The sequence below is a fragment of the Cucumis melo genome, chromosome 5 (assembly GCF_025177605.1).
Source record: "Cucumis melo cultivar AY chromosome 5, USDA_Cmelo_AY_1.0, whole genome shotgun sequence".
Classification (NCBI taxonomy): Eukaryota; Viridiplantae; Streptophyta; class Magnoliopsida; order Cucurbitales; family Cucurbitaceae; genus Cucumis; species Cucumis melo.
The window spans coordinates 20,361,884-20,382,199 of record NC_066861.1 but is presented as its reverse complement, the minus strand read 5'-3'; the positions used below and the strand labels follow the sequence as shown (position 1 = coordinate 20,382,199).

General features: G+C 31.7%; 1 long non-coding RNA gene across 2 annotated transcripts; it reads left to right on the top strand.

The window, feature by feature from the left end:
- The first annotated feature begins 17,482 nt into the window (after positions 1 to 17,482).
- Positions 17,483 to 19,325, top strand: LOC107990557 (uncharacterized). 2 transcript variants are annotated; one of them, XR_001762189.2, is made up of 5 exons: positions 17,483 to 17,648; positions 17,754 to 17,837; positions 17,924 to 18,024; positions 18,276 to 18,325; positions 19,099 to 19,325. It is a non-coding gene; the product is annotated as an uncharacterized LOC107990557 (long non-coding RNA). The 2 variants fall into 2 exon arrangements; XR_007820747.1 differs by lacking the exon at positions 18,276 to 18,325.
- The last annotated feature ends 991 nt before the right edge of the window (positions 19,326 to 20,316 follow it).

Sequence of the window (20,316 nt, the reverse complement as noted above, 5' to 3'; positions counted from 1 at the left end):
TAATACACCAAATGTAGCCGATTTCTAGCATGATAGGTGCGGCGTGTGACGACTCAACAGGTACCTGAAACTCTTTTCTTTAAAAAAAAGTCTTACTAAATACAATTTTTGATAGAGAATTGAACTTAAGACCTCTTATCCCAAGGAACACACATATGCCAAATGAGCTAAACTCGTGTTGGCACCTGAAACTTAATCTCTACCTAGGGAAGAGAGGGAACATTGAAAAACATGAGCTAAAACTCCAAAATGATAAATTTATAGAAATAGAGTTTGTAAAAAACTCTTTCATCCAAAGAAGAGCTAGACTTTCTCTCTCCTCTTTCCTCCCTCCTCCCTCATTTCTCCTAGGTTCACTGAAGACCAGTTTCTCTTTAAGTGTTCCTTCCGGTTCAGCGAACAGTTTTGTCCTAGGTGAGAGAATAATGGTTTAAATAAATATATATGTTTTTTTATATATATATTTTGGTGAGAAAGTAATAATAATAATAATACTTCTTATTATTAATGGTTATAAATGCCTAAGATTTTATGCATTTAAGAAATTTATTGAGAAAAGATAATTGGAACAAAAATATATGTATATATTAATATTATATATATATATATATAAGGTAAATATTATTGTTATTATTTGGATTATAAATAACATTAGAATGCTTAAGTTGGAAAGAAAAGAAAAAGAAAAAGGTTCTTCATCTTCTTCACTAAGATAACTCCTGACGCCGTTGCTGCCTCACCAGTTCTAGTTATGATTAGTCTCTTTGGCAAAGCTTGAAGATTTAAGTGATGAATTTTTCCATCAAGGTTAAGAAAAATTTTCAACCTGAGTAACTTTAGTAAGATAAGGTAATTAAATCAATAATTTGTTAATTTAATTTTGGATCTAATTCGAGTTTCTTTGAAAGTTCAATTGACTAAATTTTGAAGATTTAATCTTGTATTTTTCCCAATCAAGGTTGAGGTTTCAACACCAAATTTTAGGAAGTTAATTAATTTAGAAGAACTTTTGGATGATAGCTAATTACTAATTTTATTAATTAAGATACTAAAATTTTCTTTTATGATTATGATCAAATTAATTGAAGAATTTTTACTGTCAGCTAAGGAGTATTTTGTTTGGCTAAAATTTCTAGGTAAAGATTCTCCTACTAAACCATCAAACTGAACTTAAAAACTTGCATGCAATTTTTTCATTATGCATTGATGTAGCTAAGATGCATAATGTGTTGATGACGATGATTGATTTACATTGATGATGATGCATGATATATTGATCACATAATTAAAGACGTTAAGATTAATATTCATGTCATGTTTATGATGTTTATGATATGCTACATGCTATGAATGAGTATTTTGTTAACTTTGTCTGTTAGAGTTGTACCCATATGGGCGTCCCTCGGGATCACCACTTTTTTATTGGTTCGACGGGACTACTAATCTGTCATGATATGTTATGTATATAAGTGGTTTGATGCGGTCACTTACAACTCAATTGTCTTAAGTGTTCCTTCGAGTTTACTGAAGGCTAATTTTTCTTAGGTGTTCCTTCGGGTTCACCGAAGATAAGTTTTGTCTTAGGTGTTCCTTTGGGTTCATTGAAGACCAAACGTGTTCCTACGGAATCATTAGATTACGTGTATGTGGGAACACGCCACTTTAGGGGTACTTCCTTACGAGACCCTAATGGAAAGTTAACGGACACCTAATGAGACTAGTAGTAGGTTCTTTATTGAGTATATGTTTATACTAATCTTTTCTATGTTTAATATTTTAGGCAGAGGTAAAGGTAGAGAAAAGCTGGTGAACGACAAAAAGGGTCTGTGACATGCCATAAGTGGACTCAGTTTTGCTTTCGCGTCTATGTACCAGTGTTTCAGTATTTTGTTTTTAATGAAAATTTTAGTTTTTCTCTTTTTAAGAAATTGTCTTTTGTTATTGGTGTTTTGAGTAATAACTTCAACTTAGTATAAAGAGTTAGGTCGTTACATAAGAGGTCTATGAAAAAGTTTGGGAATCATTTTGTTGCACCTCTTTAATTTGTGATAATTGAAAGTTTTTTATTCTTGCTTTGTTCGTCGGATGGTTAGAGTCAAAGACACCATTGACTTTCAATATAGTTGATTTTGGTTCCTTAATAAGACTTAGGATGAGAGAATATTATTTATTGTAGATACTCTAAAAGCGGAAGGAAATATTAAAATGAAAGAAATATAGTTAATAAAACTTCACTTTCAATTATAAGATAAAAATCATTTATTGAGTTTATAAGATTTTCTTATACATGATGTCAATTTCTGTAAAATTTCCTAATAGTTAAAGATTGTAGCTTTTCTTTTTTCTTTTCCATTATATAAAAATATTGATAGTTTTCCTTATTTTATCTCCATTTATCCGTTTTGATTCGTGGCAATTCAGTTATCAGAAGATTCAACTTACTTTTGTTGCTTGGTTATGTTCTTGCCTTGAATGAAACACATAACCACAACGAGAATATGCAAGATTTCTTGGGTTTTCCCTGAACTTCTAATTGTCTTAAATGAGCTTGTACTGCTTTAATCAAGACATGCTTAGTAGTTTCTTTTCAATTCTGGGTGTACATTTAACTTGTTTATGCTTGTATTTATTTTTTATGGAGACGAGGCTTTTGGAAATTCATCATCAGGAATTGAAGTTCATTTGTAAGTCAATAGAATGAATTGTTTTCTCTCTTTTAGACTTTTGTTTTGTTATTTTCAATGAGTTGTTTGGAGAGCGAGAGTCTCACTTGAGCACTTTTTAAAAACCTCTTTTACATGAATTATATTACATGATGTGTTTTATTTAGTTGGTAGATTGTATTACACTCTTTAGTTTTTGGTTCTCAAGCTTCTCTTGGATCATTTTAATCTCACAAAGTTTTGAAGCTAGTTTGTAACTCTTGAAAACTATTATTGTGTTTTTATTAGGTCTTGCACCAATATCTAATTGATCTACTGTAGTGATGAAGCTACCAAGCAAATGATGGATGTTTGGTTAGTGACAAGACTTGTTGTAATTTCGTTATATATACACAACAATACCTTGTTGTATTTAGTTTCTTTGTAAAAATATATTACCAAGGTTTAGTTTCTATTTTGTTTGTATTTGTCCCTTTAGGGAAATTCGATAGATTTTGTGTACTTAGTTTCTTTGTAGAAACGTTATCTATGTTATTATTATATATGAAAGTTCTTATTTATATGTGTACTAATTGTGTTAAAATAGAATTAGTCGATGAAAATTATGTTTAAGGACAAACGTTTAACTGACAATATAAAAGTTTGTAATTTGTTTGTAATTTATTCTAATAGGCAGACATTAGTCTTTTTTATTCAGAGTCATTTAAAGACTGCCAAGAGTATGGAAACACAGTACAGGAACAAAAATATAATTGAATTACAATTTTAAAAAAAAATTCGAAACATGCTTGACGATTTTTAAATGTCATAAAAATATATTTTTGATGGTTTTAAAATGTCATAATCAAGTGCATTCTTGATAGTTTTTAAATGTCATAAACAATCAACTTCTTGACGGTTATTAAATGTCATCAACACTTATACTCTTGACAGTTTTTAAATGTCATGAACACTCGTATCCTTGACGATATTTAAATATCATGAACACTCGTACTCTTGACGGTTTTTAACTATCATGTAAATTTGTATACTTGACATTTATAATACATCAACGTTCACTATTCTTGACGTCTTTATCAACTGTAAAAAACTTCAACTTTCTTAACACTGATTTCAATTACAGTTTTAAAACCATCAAGAATGATAATTTTTTACGGTTTAAAAACGTCAAGAGAATTTGTTTTTGTAGTAATGGTAATGTGGCTAAAGACAAGGGATGAAAGACCCTTGTTGAGAAGGCTTCATCCGAAAATGTGAGGGGTAAGGTGGCTTGGGAGAGTAAGGTTAGACTGTATATACATTACATATTTGTGTTTCCTCTCAACAATCCTATTTTATTGTGTTCTATGGGGATAGGTGATTTTGTGTTCAACGTCGTTGTTACTAAGAAAAGGAACAAAAGTTTTGAATCACCCCCCATCTGTTTGAATGCTTTTTAAAGGTCTACCAAAGGATTTTTCAACAAGTAGTTTGACTTTTTTTAATTTGGTATAAACGATTTTTCTGAATATTTTTTATACACAATCTAGTTTTGGTTACCCTAATTTAAATGTCTAACCAATTTTTTCAAGATTCTTATACACCATCAGATTTGGTTACCTAATCTAAACGTAAAAGAAGAAAGACGATACAATGCATACAATGAATGAAAAAAAAATACATACATGCACGATAAAAAGAAATAGATTTGGTTACCCAAATCTAAAAACAAAAAAAATGGAAGAAATCGCAGCTAAAAAAAAGAGTATAGAGGAGACGATTAGTACAGAGGAAGACGATTAAAAATCGCAGGGAGAAAATGATGGAAGGGCAAACCTGGAATATTTAAAAAGTGGCTAACTTTATGAGTTTTGTTACATAGGCCGTAAAGATTTCACTAGTTTGTTATATTTAGGAAAGTTTTCCAAAATTAAATTAAAAAATGGGAAACTTTCATAAATGTAACAAAACACCAAACTATTTACGTTTCGTGTAACAAAGTCCATAAAGTTAGCCATTGTTTAAATATTTTAGGTTTGTCCTTCCATCTTTCTTCTCTTCTTGCAATTTCTTTCATCGTGTTCCTCCTGCAATTTCTTTCATCGTCTTTCTTCTTTTCTTTTTTTCTACTTCGATTTCTTTACATCGTATTTCTTCTTTTCCTCTTCTTTTTTTCTGCTGCGATTTTTTTCCATCGACTTTCTTCTTTTCTAATTCTTTTTTTTACGTCGCTTAATCTTTCTATCATATTTCTTCTTTTCCTTTTTTTTTCGCTGTGGTTTCTTTCCATCGTCTTTCTTCTTTTTCTCTTTTTTTTACGTCGTTTAAATTTGGTTAACCAAATCTAAATGACCATATACAAAAAATATAGCAAAATCTAAAAGATCGTGTATAAAGAATTTTGAAAAAAAAATCATTTAGATTGGAGTAACCAAATGTAAACGATTGTGTAAAAAAAAATGATTGTGTAAAAAAATAAAAGATCGTGTATAAAGAATCTTGAAAAAATCATTTAGATTGGAGTAGCCAAATGTAAACGATTGTGTAGAAAAAGTAAATGATCGTGTAGAAAAAATAAAATATCGTGTATAAAGAATCTTGAAAAAAATCATTTAGATTGAAGTAGCCAAATGTAAACGATCGTGTAGAAAAAGTAAACGATCGTGTAGGAAAAATAAAAGATCGTGGATAAAGAACCTTGCAAAAAATTATTTAGATTGGAATAGCCAAATGTAAACGATTGTATAAAAAACAGTAAACGATCCTATAAAAAAATTATCGTTTAGAGAAATCTAAACGATCGTGTATCAAAAGAATTAAAAAAATCGTGTACCAAATTTTGAAAAAAATCCCAAATCTAAACGATCGTGTAACCAAATTTAAACGTAACCAAAGTAAACGATCGTGTAACAAAATTAAACGATATAATTGAAAAGATAAATTGTAGTCACATCTAAACGATCGCGTAGCAAAGAATAACCAAATCTAAACGATCGCAAATATATTATGCGCGCGTTGTTGACGACTTGGTTAATGGGGCATTTTTTTGTATTTTACACGGTTGGCCTCTGAGCTTTTTTCATTTTTGGAATTGTTCTATACAGTGTAAATATTTTGCTGCTTTGTTATATTTTTTAAAAGACCACTTAACAAATTATTAATTTAATTACTTTAGCTTACCAAGGTTACTCAAATGGAAGTTGAAAAATTCTCTTATCCTTGATAGGAAAATTCATCACTTTAAATCTTCAAGGTTTGCCAAAAGGACCAATTATAACTAAATTGGTGAGGCGGCGGCAGCATAGGATTATTCTAGTGAAGAAGATGAATAACCTTTATCTTTTTCCTTTTCTTTTTAACTTAAGCATTCTAATGCTATTTATAGACCAAAATAATAACAATAATCTTTATTATTATTATTTTCTTTTCTTTTTAGGATATATATATATATAATACCAATATATATATATATATATATCTTTATTCTCATTAAATGAATTCAAAATAACGCCTAATAAATTAAATCTAATTAAATAAAATTAAGATAATTAACTTCAAAATTATCTTAATTTTTGGAGCGTTGCATGTCATTTCATTCCTCTATTTCATAGACCAATGTTATTGTATATAGTTGAAAGTAAAAATGTTTCCAAACTCTTTATTCCATGGTTGAAGCTTATAAATAGGTAAATATATATTTTTCTTCTCGAAAGGGTTTCTCACACTAAGTAGCATGCACCTTTCTTGATTTTTAACCTAAAAAAATGGATGTGTTTAGATCGTTTGGTCTAATAAAAAAAACAATAGCTTTTTGATAAATTATGTGTTACATACATTTCTTTTCTTTTCTTTTTCTTTCCTGTGATAAGTTTTGTACATAATATGGAATTTTTGTACATCAAATGGACGGTTTTAGTAGTGCCAAGAGCAACACTTGTTATTGCATTGTTGTTTGTGTTGTGAAATTGAAGAGCAAAAATGAGGTATCATAGAAAATGGAATATCAAGAAATTATAATTACTAATAAATAAATAGTTATAATGTAATATAAACAAAGATTATTTTCAAATATAGCAAAATGAACCAAAACATTTATAAGGGCAAATAGCAATTTATACCCCTAAACTTAAGATAGTAAATGTAACTCATTGACCATTATTAGTAAAAAGTTATTGATTATTTTATTAGTTTTATCTTAATAACCCTAAATCCAATAAGCTAACATTCTAAGTTGTCTTATGAGTCTTGAACAATTTAAAGAGTCTATAGTATAAGGATATGATCGGGTATCTTATCCTGATAACACTATGACCACGACCCACTTTGTTTTTTATACAAACACAATGATCCAAAACATGTTCTTGTAGGTGTATATAACGCCTAAGACATTCCCTTACGATCCGACTTCATCATCCTTACTTGTGTTAAATGTTTCAAAGAGTGAAAGGTATCCTCACAAACCAACACATGTTCTTTTAGTATACTTTGTCCCCACTCAAATACATCCTAGGAAAATTTCCAGAAGGTCACCCAACATAGAATTAGATTGCTTCAAATTGAGCACATTTAACTTTGGAGTTCCTATGATTGAGCCACCGAAAAGAAAGGTAGAGCTTGTTGGTATAAATAGTGACTTTCAATTCTTTTAAGTTTTTCTCAACCATACTTTCATGTTCTCAAGATCTCTTTCATTCGAATATGATCTTGGTTCATTCATATCCCCTTCCTAATCTCGAGGGGTTACATGCCCACCAACTTTGCTTGGTTCGGTCTCTAATCACTTCCTAATCATTGGCGTCGGCACAAAGGAGAAGAAGAGAGGTCTTGGGCATGAGAAATTTTAAGAGAGTGGGAGAACTTTTTGTGTTTTCATGAAGCAGAAGAAGAATCTAGATTTTTCTTCATTTTTTTTCATTAATTAAAAAGTAATACTAATAACATAAGAATGACCATCTTGCCGTTAGTTTTCTTCTTTCAACATTCAAATTTTCAAGCCTTATTCTAAACTAAATTTGTTCCAATTTTCTTCTTAAAATAATTCAACCTTAAAGAATTGGCAATTAGATTTAAACTTATTTTTTACAACTTAGGAAATATTAATATAAATAAAAAGGAGAAAGTGATGGGAGCTTACAGCGCGCATCTTTTCTGTTTCGCATTGCAGTGTTTTGCAGCTGTTGTTCCTTTTTCATCTTCAGCTTCTTCCCCATCCAGTCCTCTCCACTCCAAGCCACGCCCAAATTTGAGTCGTCGCCTCTGCCTTGCTGTGAGTCGTTGTGAGTTCTTTTCTCAATTTTTTATGTGGATTTAGATGGGTTTTGATTACTCATTAAAGTTTTCTTAAAGGTATTTAAGTTAATTAGTTTTGGAACTTATTTAGAGTCTTCTCAAAGGGATCACTTAGAGATTTTTTTCATAGCAGATTGGGAACCTTGACGTCAAGGAGTGATTTGGTTTCAAACTTAATTTGGTAAGTTAAATTAAAAATTTTAGGTGATGATCGTTAATAATTTTATTAGGTAAAATTATTAACTTCTTATCCTTTATATATGTTTAAGATTGATTCATTTGGAAAATTTACCTTTCAACCAAGGAATTTAACTAAGTTCGAGGTAAGGGATTCTACTACTAGACTCATATTGAAGTTGGAATGTATTGAACGAGACGGTAGTTGGAATATATTGACTGAGATAGATCAACTGTTATGTGGAATTAGAAAGTATTGATGGTTTACATTATTAACTGAATTGAGATGGTTTAACTATTATGCGTAGTTTAAATATACTGATGGATTGTACTGCTGACTAAACAGCAATATGCTTTAGCGTGTTTGTTTTGACTGGTTATGTGTAGAGAATGAATTGTTAGTTCTAAATGTGTTTCGATGTGACTGTCTTGGATTATTTAGAATAGACTGAGGGGTAACTGTTAGCTTTATCTATGGGGTAGTGTACCTTGCAAGCACGGTGTTCTATGGAATCACCACATGTTGTGCATCCTTTGGGATGACTAGACTGTTATGTGCATCCTACAGGATCACTAGACTGATACATGTATTCTACGAGATCACAAGACTGTTATGTTGCAAGATACTTTCTAATAGGAAGCTAACCATTTTTACCCCTAATGAAATCAATAGGGTCTCTTACTTATATTCACCCTTTTATGTTTAACTTTTTCAGGCAAAAGTAATGCGAGAGGTAGACCAGCGACGTACAAGGACTCTTGATCGCCATATGAGAACGTTTTTCTTTCAATGTTTCCGCTTAATGTTTTTACTGTTTTTAGTTTTGAGGATTGAAAATGAGTGTCATGTTTAAGACATCTATTTGTTTTTAATGATTTCATAAACGATGTTTGTGAACTCTTAAATTTGTTTGAAATAAGGCACGAAGACAATTTTTCTTATGTTTGGATGTTCACTTTATTTTAAATAGATTTTTATGAACTTTATATTTACATGAAGTGTCTTAGTATTAAAGTAATGACCTCAGCTTAGTTTGAAAAGTTGGTTCGTTACGAGATAAACTAAATTATATTATATTATATTATATTATATTATATTGTTAATTTTATCATTTTCCTTTTCTTTTCCCTTTTTAATAAAATCTTTGTCTTTTCCTCACCAAAATTCCAACAATAATAATAACACCCAAAATTTAAAATATAAACAAAATACAATTTAGGTTGGAGAAATACCTCAAAATATTTGGGGCGTTACAGTAAATCCCATGTTTGAGCGAGAATGAGTTGTGTACTTGAAAGCTAGATACAGGTGGAAGTGAATCCCAGATCTAGGCAAGGAATGAATTGTGAGGTGCTGGTGAAAGCGAATTCCAAGTCTATTGTAAGATGCTAGTAAAAGTGAATCCAAGGTTTAGGCAATGAGATGGTAGTGCAAGTGAATCCTAGGTGTGAAATGAAAATGCGTGCTACTAGATGCTGGTTAGAAATCCAAGTCTATCATAAGATGTTGGTGGAAATCCCATGTTTAATGCAAAGTTGCTAGTGAAGTAAATCTAAGGTCCAAGCGGCTAAATGTTGGTGAAGTGAATCCCAGGTTTAGGTGATTAGATGTGGATAAGAGAATCTAAGGTCCCGGTGATGAATGATGAATGGTGATGAACTAAAATGTATGAGATTGTTTATGGTTGCTGTGATTGTCATTTGAACAATGAAAGTTGTGTTGACGTGATGTATGCTTGTGTTCATGAGACTATGATTGTTGTTATGATTGTAATTGTTGTATTTTCCAAAAAGGTATTTTCTTAAACCCATCAGTCACTAAGTCTTTGACTTATGTTTTAAGTTTCCCCTATCCAGGTTATCAAACGTTGAAGTTAAGTAAAGAATGGCTATCAGACGTAGAAGTCAAGTAAATGAGGGAAAGGTAGGTGGTTATGTAAACTTGTGCAACAAGCAAGCTACCTTTTTCCATATTGCGTTTAAGGAGCAGTAGGTAAGAACTTCACTCTTTAACACTAAGAAATACAGATCAGCTAAGAAGAGAATTCGAGTGCAGCAGCAAAGTTCTGTGTGGCTAAAGATGATGAGTCGAAAAGCTTAGCAAATGGTGAAGAGCTTAAAGATTATCCTTGAGTTGGGTTTCTGGGTGATCAAGGATAAGGATAAGAAAGGGGTTCTAATACTCCTAAAGACCTTGACATGAAGAGTATCACTCTGTGGATGAAGGAAGGTGGGTGTAGAACTCAGGTTTTACTTTTGTACCATGCGAGAAAGGTACATAATTTTTAAGTGCAAACTCTGTGTAAAGTGTTAAGTTAATAAAGAGAAGTTATGTTTATTTCGTTGCATCATTACTTGTACTTATCGCTTGGTAGTTGAATTTGAGTTAAGTATTGAAACCTAGTCGATGGAGTACAATCCAAAGGTTAAGTATTTTCGCTACGATGAGCTATGAAAGTCTATAAAGCCAAAGTAAAGTTTACAATGAGACAAGTTGAAGTGAGCTATTCCACTTACTAGGCGTTCAACGTATCATCTTGCAGTAAGATATGTGATGGGTGTCTTGGCGTTACGCTCCCATCTGGTCGCAGCAGGTGTCATTTGGGGTAGGGTGACATAAAGAGGATATGAGTGAATTCTGTCTTGCACCCTACATCCCCAGCTATCCATTCGGTTTTACACCTAAAATGGTGTGAGACTCTGATCACGTTCTGAAATTACGCATTAAAACCACATGCGTCAGAAATTGGCTGCATTGAGATTACACATGATGAGGGCTGGCGACTGGAAGTGTTTGTAAGGCATTTTATCTATGCGATATAAAAATGTTATGCGTTCAAATAAGAGGCAGTATAAGTTTCCTTTGCCATGAAGTAGCTGACATCATCCTTACGTAATAAGGTCAACATTTCAATTAACTTTGCTACCCACTTTGATCAGGATAAGGTAGTGGTAGTGGCCATGTGACATTTTGATATTGAATGATCCTTACCGTCGGGCAGAGGTAATCTTTTCGGAATGGAAAACCTCACCAGAAAAGCCTATAAATAGGAGAAGTCCTCTAAGTTTAAGAGCTTATGTTCTACCTTGTGTTAACCTAAAAGAGTGAAGGAGTTGAAAAGAAGTTTGGGAGCTATCACGAGTTTAACTTCAGCAAAGAGCTCAAGGAAGAGGTTGTCCGATTGTGAGAGATTCTCTTTAAAAATGTTTACAAACTATAATGCATCAATGCGGAAATGCTTTTCTATGCAATGTGAGTTATGATGAAATGATTTTTCAAGGAAATGGTTCTTATGGATATTTGCCAATAAGATTTTAATCTCCTAACACAGCAAAATTATTTGATTTGAACTCATATGTTAATTGAAATGCATACTTATTTGTATCGCAGAGTATATGTGAAAAGAATTTTGCAACGCATTATGATGTGAATGAATTCTTTTAAATGAGTTGAAGAAAATCCTTACTCACCAAACTCTTTTGTATAATCTTCAAATATTTTATTTTATCCCCTCCCCCCAGGTAGAGAAGGACATCCATCGTTTAACATGTCGTTTTGATCACCTACTATGCCACAACCTTGTTGCATCATCTTGTTAGTATTCATCAGATCGCATGGCATGAATTGTTAGGCAAGAAGAGGAAATGTTTGTTTTGGGAAAGAACTTATATATTCTATTTTATGAGAATTCACTTTGTATTTATTTCAAATGTAATCTTTGCTGACCTTTCAAAGCAAGTTCTTCTGCAACCTTAATATGTCTTTAGCACGCGATTAGAGTAAATGTTGTTTATTTCGCTTACTAGACGTTTATTGTGTTATCTCGCAGGGAGATATGCGTTGACTGTCTAGGTGGTCACACCTCCACTTGATCGCATAGAGTGACCTTTGGGGCGAGGCATGACAAGTTGGTATCATAGCATAAGTTCTTGGGAAGTTAGAATCATGCATATAGGAGTCACATGATAAGGTTATAAATGTCTAATGTAATGATGCGTTATAGGTAGTTATAGCACCACGAGGAAGGCCAAGGCGAGGCAGGCAAATCAGAGGCTTATTTAGCTATGACTAGTAAGTTACCCTCACAATCCAAATCTAAGGATAATCCTCTTTGAACATGACTTCATAGTTAGCTCAGAATTAAGATTAAGTTATCTAGATCATCAAGAATCGAAATAAGTTTTATATAGTAGACAATCTTACAACATAAAAGCCACTATTTTATGGTTCAATCTTATGTAAACTCTTTACATAAGATAGTCTCAGTTTCATGTCTGTACATGAACGACTTAAGATCACATCATTTCTACTAACTACAAATCGGGTCATATTCATAGTGTCCCCAGAATAAGATCGTTTAGGCTATATACTCGAACTTTATCCATGTTTATATCTTTAAATAAAGCTCAAGATTAATCGAGATAGCCTCAGAACCTTAGCTTATTGGATACAAGATTATAATATTCAAATTCACAATAACTTCTCAATAATATCTTTATTGAAATATGATTTTAAATTACAAACTACGAGTTTTATAGAATAAACTCTAACAAACTCATCATTTTTTATAGACGGGTGCATTTTGTATATAGTTGAGAATAAAAATTGTGTCAAAACTCCTTAGCTTTAAGTTTTAAAATAAGTTTAGATATTTTATTTTTTTAACAGATTTCTCGAACTACGTAGCATATTCCTTAACCTTAGAACATGGACATCTTTAGATTGTTTTCTGTAATAAAAGATTTAAATTTTGGGTAAATCTTGTGTTTTCTAAATTTCTTTTACGAGTTCTCTTCAAAGTTTTGTAAATAACGGAATTTCATACATCAACTGCGTATGGCTTTTTTTTTCTTCTAATTTTATTTCATGCTTAATACGGTTTTGTTATTTAACTTTATTTTAAAATAGTACCTTTAACGTCCCTCTTTCATTATTTTGAGCATCGCCTCGAAATAGAAGGATTAGTTTTCATACACTAAATTAACACGATATCTTTACTTTTTTTAAGGCTAGACTAACACCCTATCGTTTTGAAGTTTCGAAAAGAGACACTTTAAATACACCACTTTAGGCATTTTGTAGAACCATATCCATCGCAATTAATAATAGCAACCAAACTGTTTAAGAGACATGGCAACTCGAAAGTTTGTTACAATATCAATAGTTGTCTTTGTGATATTCGCTTGCATTGTATCAACAAGTATGCACTTCACTCATAACTCCTCTAATTCTTGAGTACTATTTTTGTTAGAACAATGTTTTAAACAATGTTATCTTTGATGACATGACAGCAAAAGGAGACGTGTTGAATGTGCATTGTGTACGACCATGCTCTGACACTTATGATGACGAATCGTGTTACAATGATTGCATTCAAGAGAATCTTGGTGTTGGGTTTTGTTACCCTAAGCTACCTAGCACAAGCACAGATAAAGATTGTTGTTGTAAAGTTTGACCAAGGAAAGGGAAATAACTTTTTTTCTCAATACGAAATTAATTGTATAACAGTTCACTGGAAGTTTTAAATAACATTTAATATTTTACCATATCTCTTTCATTTAATTATCATTGTTTTTTCTTACACAATCAATTATTGTTCCATTAACAAACCGTAATATAGGAGAATAAATCGACTTAGAAGATTGAATAAATAATTGGTACACTACCCCAATTTTGGATTCCAATGACACAAGGAGAATAATGAAATTGTGGTTGGAAGGAGAAAAATGTGTCGTAAATGTAAAAAAAATGTGTTTTTCGCAAAAAAAAAAAACTAAATTCTTCGAACTTAAGTGTCATTAAATCAATTTAATTAACAGTTAATTTTCCTAAATAAAACAAAACACCAAAATATTTACGGCCTATGTAACAAAATCAAAAAGTCCATGAAACCGGTAGAAACCTTTCATAAATTTCATATTTGCCCTTGATATTGCAGACGATTCATCACTTCTCTTTTTTCTTCTTGTTTGTGATTTATTCATCTTCTCTTCCAAAAATTTTCAGCTCCTCTTCAAGATTTTCTTTCTTCTATTTTTATTCATCTTCTTTTTCTTTCCTTCTTTCTTTATCTTCTCTTTCTTTGTTACAGCACCTCTTCCAGAATACAAGATCGTTTAGATAACACTTTGATATAATCTAAACGATCACTTACCTAGTCAACACGATTGTGTATGGTGAACACGATTGTTTATATTTAAAGCATTTTTTTTCATCATTAAAAGGAATTACACGACCGTGTATCATTTTCTACACAACCGTGTATCACTTCCTACAAGATTGCGTATGATCATTTAGAAGAAGAATTACACGAAGCATTTTTTCCATCGTTAAAAAGAACCACACAATCACGTATCATTTACTACATAATCACATATCATGATTGTTTAGAAGAAGAAATACATGCACTCGTGTAGCCGATGTTGATACTACCTACACAATCGTGTCTCATTTCCTACTCGATCATGTATCATTTCCTACAGATCGCATATCATGAGCGTTTAGAAGAAGAATTACACATGTTCGCGTGGTCGATTAATTGCATGTTGACTGGGCATTTTTTCTATTTTTCATTATAAGCCTATGGGATTTTTTCGTTTTCAAAATTGCTCTATACAGTATAAATATTTTGTCAATTTGTTATATTTTTTAAACAACCCCATAATTAAAGGTGTGAATGAGTGTCTCTACCAAATCTTTTTATCATTGAACAAACAATAATATTCCATACAATTTCAATTCAGAGCAAATTTGTTTAACTATCCTTAATTAATGACCAAGAATTGCATCAAGATTCATACTAAACTTACTAAATGCACTTTCATCTTGGCAGTTTTCGTGCATTCTTTACGTTTGCATTAAAATTCTAGGTTTCAATGTCGTGACATTCAAAAGCAAGAAAAGTCTCCATCTTAAAAATGATTAATTAATTTAATTCAAATTGGACAATTCAAGAAGTGATTAAAACAAAATAAATACAAATCAAATCAAGAATTTCCAATGATTCTTGTATCAAAATTCATCTTAGAGCCATTAGAAACTAAAGAGAATTACATGCTATCATGAGTGATCAATTCATTCAAACAAGAACTCATGCAAAAAAAACATTGGAATCCAATTGAAGTTTGAAATTGATGCAATTAAACACATAATTCTCAAGAAAGATTAACTATAAAAACCCATTCTCAAGAAGGTACCTTTAGGTTTTTCATGGATCTTGTAGTAGCTTCAAAAGATGATAGCATTTGTTTGACGTTATTGTAAGTGATATTTGTTGTGGTGTAATGTTCAATTTATATATATATAATCATCAACTCTTATGCTTTTTTGATGGTTGTGCATATATTATTCAATTCTGATGAAATTTAGACATGCGCAGGGAAATACAGATTAAAACTCTACTCTAATTGCACTTTAATTAACATGAAATCCTAAATTAATAAAACTTAGGATTTTGAAGAAATCTACCTTCGTAGCTCCGATTTCTTAAAATTCCTCAAGCATACTCGACCCAAATAAGTACTAGAGTTGATCTACTATCCTCCAACTCATAACCGAGTTATGGGGTCTAATGGATGAAGGAATCGGGAGAGAGAAAGAGATTGAAAATAAGAAAATGGATTTTCTTATGAGACTAGGATTTAAGGCTTGAGAGAATTTTTTTTTAGGCTTAAATTAAGCAACCCAAATTCATTCAAAAACCAAAAAGTTTTCTTTACGTAAATGAAAGCTCATATTTATAATGAAATCCAATGCAAAATTGCACGTTCACGTAATGCCATGGCCCAACAACACATAATCCACTTTCTCTAGCTAGTGGGTTTTTTGTCTTCATCAAATGGAAACATCTAGTTCACTAGAGTTAGTGAGACTATTCAACAAACTATTGGATTTTTCCACTGACTTTGGTCATAGGGCAAAATGGTCATTTGGTAAAAGTCAAACTTTGATTTTTTTCAAACCAAAAGTCAACATTTTGACTATTTACATTTGTTCGTCTTGTCTAATTTTGAACTTCCGAGCATGAGTCCGCATTCATTTTCTCAAAATTCAAATCACGTTTGAATCTATAGTCGGTCAAATTTTAACTTTTCAAAATCAAAAGTTAAGTCTTTGAATTTTTAGAGCTTTTACTATTTCCATCGTTTCCAAGCTTCTGAGTATGAATCTACATTCATTTTTTTATATTTAGATCACATTTAAATATAAACTCTATCTCTAACTAATAATTGACGGCTATATCACATATATTTTTTGGTTTCTCTCTCCTCAACTAATTCGAATAATTCGAATCATTCCACGATTCTAGTCTAAGTTTAATCCATACGAGCTAGCAAGGGAACCTAATGGACCTATAGAACGTAACATGGACTTTTTTAGAGCGAGCTAATCAACATTCGTTAACTAACGGTTCATTCCACTAAAGTTTCATAGTTGCACTCCCCTTGCTATAGATATATTATTTGTGTCCATCTGATATAACCATAATTAGTAAGTTAATTCTTCATAGGTTGTTTGTAATCTCAGCTGGGTTAAAATTATTATTTTACCCCGAGATTACATCTTCTTCCTTAAGTCTTACTAACCATTATTGAACAATTGGTTTAAGGTCTAACCTATAAACTGAATCTCTCTCGGGCTAATGAAAGGGTGGGTCCCTTATTGTTCAAGACCTATATTCATTTCTTAAGAGAACAACATATCAACTAACCTTAAAGTGTGAGGTCATGATCCAAAAAGGAGTCTTGTTGAAGCGGAGCCACATTGGATAAGATTATTTAACTAAGTGTAAATAAGAGGAATTTTATGGAGAGGGATGAGATGGAAGAAAAGGTGATGCGAAGGGAAATACTGGGTCTAAGTGTTACCATATGGAGTAAGCGATGCAATAAGGTTAACTCGTGAAGGAGAAGCATGCATTTGATGCTAAGAACTAGGCGTTGGATGGTAAGACGGGGATAAGTACCTACACCTAAGTATGCTGCGATGAAGTAGGTGATCTGTTGAAAAGACTAAACAACCCTCTGAGAAAAAGTAAACGTGTGTTGTTTCTCGAAAAGAAAGTTAGGTAGATTATGCATTCTAAAGAGATAAAGTTGGCAATTCAAAGAAAATGTGTAAACCTGATATTTTCTTGGTTTATTTTATTTTATTTTATGTGAAAGGAATAAAAGAAAAATAGAAATTAAGTATATATATATATATATATATATATATATATTTAATGGTTTTTATTAAATAAAATAAAGAGAAAAGAAAAGAAAGGATAAAAAGGAAGGAAAAAAGAAGAAGAAAATTTTCATTTTTCTTTTCTTCTTCTCTTTCCCTCCACCTTCAAGTTTCCCTCATCCATTTCTTCATCATTCCTACACCAAATTTAAAGCAACTTCAAAGGGAAGAAGGCTGAGAAAGGAAGAAGAAGAAGTTCAAGAAGTATTTGTTGAAGAAGACAAGGAGTTTGCAAGATCAACTTCTCTATAGTTCACTAAACACATCTCTGGCTTTTAATTGATTCTGAGCTACACAAATAGAATTAAGAGGTGAGGTTGACATTTACCGAAAGCTAATTCATTTTCAAAAAATTTTATGAAGAAATATTGAGCAAATTTTAATGTTCATTGGGTGAATTTTGACAAAGAAAACAGGGCAGATTGTTTTCACGCGAAATCAGAAGACCTCTATTTTTTTAGTATTTCAGGGTGTACTGGTGGAGTTAGGATCTTTATTTGGTATGGTTGGAAATTTTATTCAATTTTCTACAACTCTTATGAAGAAATCATGAACCAAAATCGACTAAAAATAAGTTGAATTGTAGGGAAAAGTTAAAGGGACCGTGGTGTACGCGATTGTTGGAGTGGTTCTGGTTCGAGGAGTATCTGAGATTATACACAAGGAATCAGAATTTCATGTCTTCAGGTAAGTTTTAGAGGACCTTAAAATGAAGATTTTTACATAAAGAAATCTCATTTTATATAAGTATTAGAAGAGTTATGATCATTTTGAATGTCATGTTGTGAATCTAGAAAATTCTGAGAAATGTGTCGAGTATGGTTTATTGTTTTTAAAGATAGACTTCTTTAGCATTGTCCTTAGTGAGCCATGTCAAGCATGACATTTGAAGATCATAATATTTAGGTTTTTAATACTCGATTCTGGTTGTTTGACAGGCCAAGAGGAAATAGATCAGATTTACACATCGGAAAACTAGTCTTAGACTGTGAGTGGCCAAAACCAGTTTTGAAAATATTTTTTTTCTTCTAATTGTTAATTATGATTGACTGATCTACATGTTTATTTACAAAGCTTTGAAAATCATTTAAATTCATGATTATTTTCAAGTATTAGTTTCGAGACTAGATTTCTTAATGAAAATTTATGCTAGCACATGATTATCGAATGTCTAGAAAGTATTTGAACCACTGTGTTTCAAACAAAGCATAAGTTACCAAGTTTTGTTTTAAGAACAGGAGCTTTTCACGAACAATCTAAGTAAGCTTGAGCTTTACGAAAGATGAAGATAGCAGGCATGTTTTAATGTTTTCATACGATTTTTTTTATGTTTCCATTAACTACATGACTGAGGTGTTGAGCCCGAGGCTATATGGTACCGTGTGCACACAGGTTAGATTCCGTTGTTGACGTTGAGTGTACTCCGTAACAACGATGTTCTCGTGAGTGTTGGGCGGGCCCCACTACATCGTAGAGTTTGTAAACGTTTGTTGTACTGGGTGTGCCCTACACAACGTAGATTTTTCATGTTAGTTAAAATATTTTGATATACTTGATATGCCTTGCTAGATTTCAATGACGTATATACTGAGTATTTGAGGAAGCTATTATTACTATTATATGTATATGTTTACGACTTGTATAAACAAATTTATATGTATAAGCTTTCACGTGCTCTTACCTTTAAATTTCTAGTTTTAAACAGAGTCACTCACTAAGTTTTATAGCTTACCCTTCCAAAATGTTTTACCCACTTTCTAGGTAAAGATCGAGAACTCGGTGCCTGATAGACTGTCTTAGTCTGCTGAAGCTTCGATATCGATTACCAGTACGTGGTTAGAGTTGTGCATAGAGTCTGTTGTGTTATGATGTATATATCTTTGTATGATGTAGATACTCCATAGTTTGTGTAAGCTTTAGGAGCTGCGGTTGTATAAACCTTTGTTGGTTATGTTTTAGTTAAGGTGTCTCCAGGTTTACTCATGAAATTAGTTATTTTCGGGCTACACTTCATATATGTTTATGATTAGTCTAGGTTTTGCTATGTTGTATTGCATGTATAATAGTTTTTATACTAGATTAGCAAGTTTATCATATTAATGATTTCAGCAGAGTTGAAAGATATCGGTAGAGAAAAGTGTTGTCGGTCGGCTTCACGTCGTTTTTTTGGTCTAAGCTAGCAGGTAGTCTAGGAGGGGGTGTGACAAAATGTCTAATCACGAAGTGATAGCTGGCTTATATGTCGAGCTTGGGTTGGCTACATAGTGCGATAAAGCGATAAAGTGACACATGTAAAGCATGGAAATGACTTGGTGATGTGAAAGGTCACCATAAATAGGACCAAAGGTCAAAAGAATGGACATGAGACGCTAGATACTCTGGTAAATTGTTAAGGAAAGGTTTTGAGTGTTGAAGAGGTCAGTTGAGGAAACCACTAGTCTAGAAGAGAAAGCCTAAAGTAAAAGGGAGACAGAGTTGAAGCTAAGTATTTCAGTGAGTGATCTTTATAAATAAATGAATGTTTGTATGTGATTTCATAAGTAAAGCAAGTGGTTCTCAATTAATGAATGAATTTTTTTAACATAAATATTTTCATTTATGATCTTTGTAAATGAAAGAAGTATTTCATAAATGATTATATGAAAAGTATTCTTTTGTAACCTTATGTTGGTGCTTATTGTATGATATTTTTATTTCTGTGAGATTATATCTTGGACGTAGGATGTTGAGCTAACGCTTCTCATTTGTTGATTAAAATGATTGTGCGATGTGCGTATTGGAATTTATGTCCTAAAACTCGTAGTTTATAGTTAAAATTATATTCTATTCAATAAAGTAGTTATTGAGAACTTATTAGTGAAAATAGAATACTATAATCTTGAATCAAATAACTAATGTCCCAATGCTATATAATATAGACTTGAATTTTATGTAGAGACATAAATGTGGAACAAGTTCGAGTTTATAGCCCAAACGGTC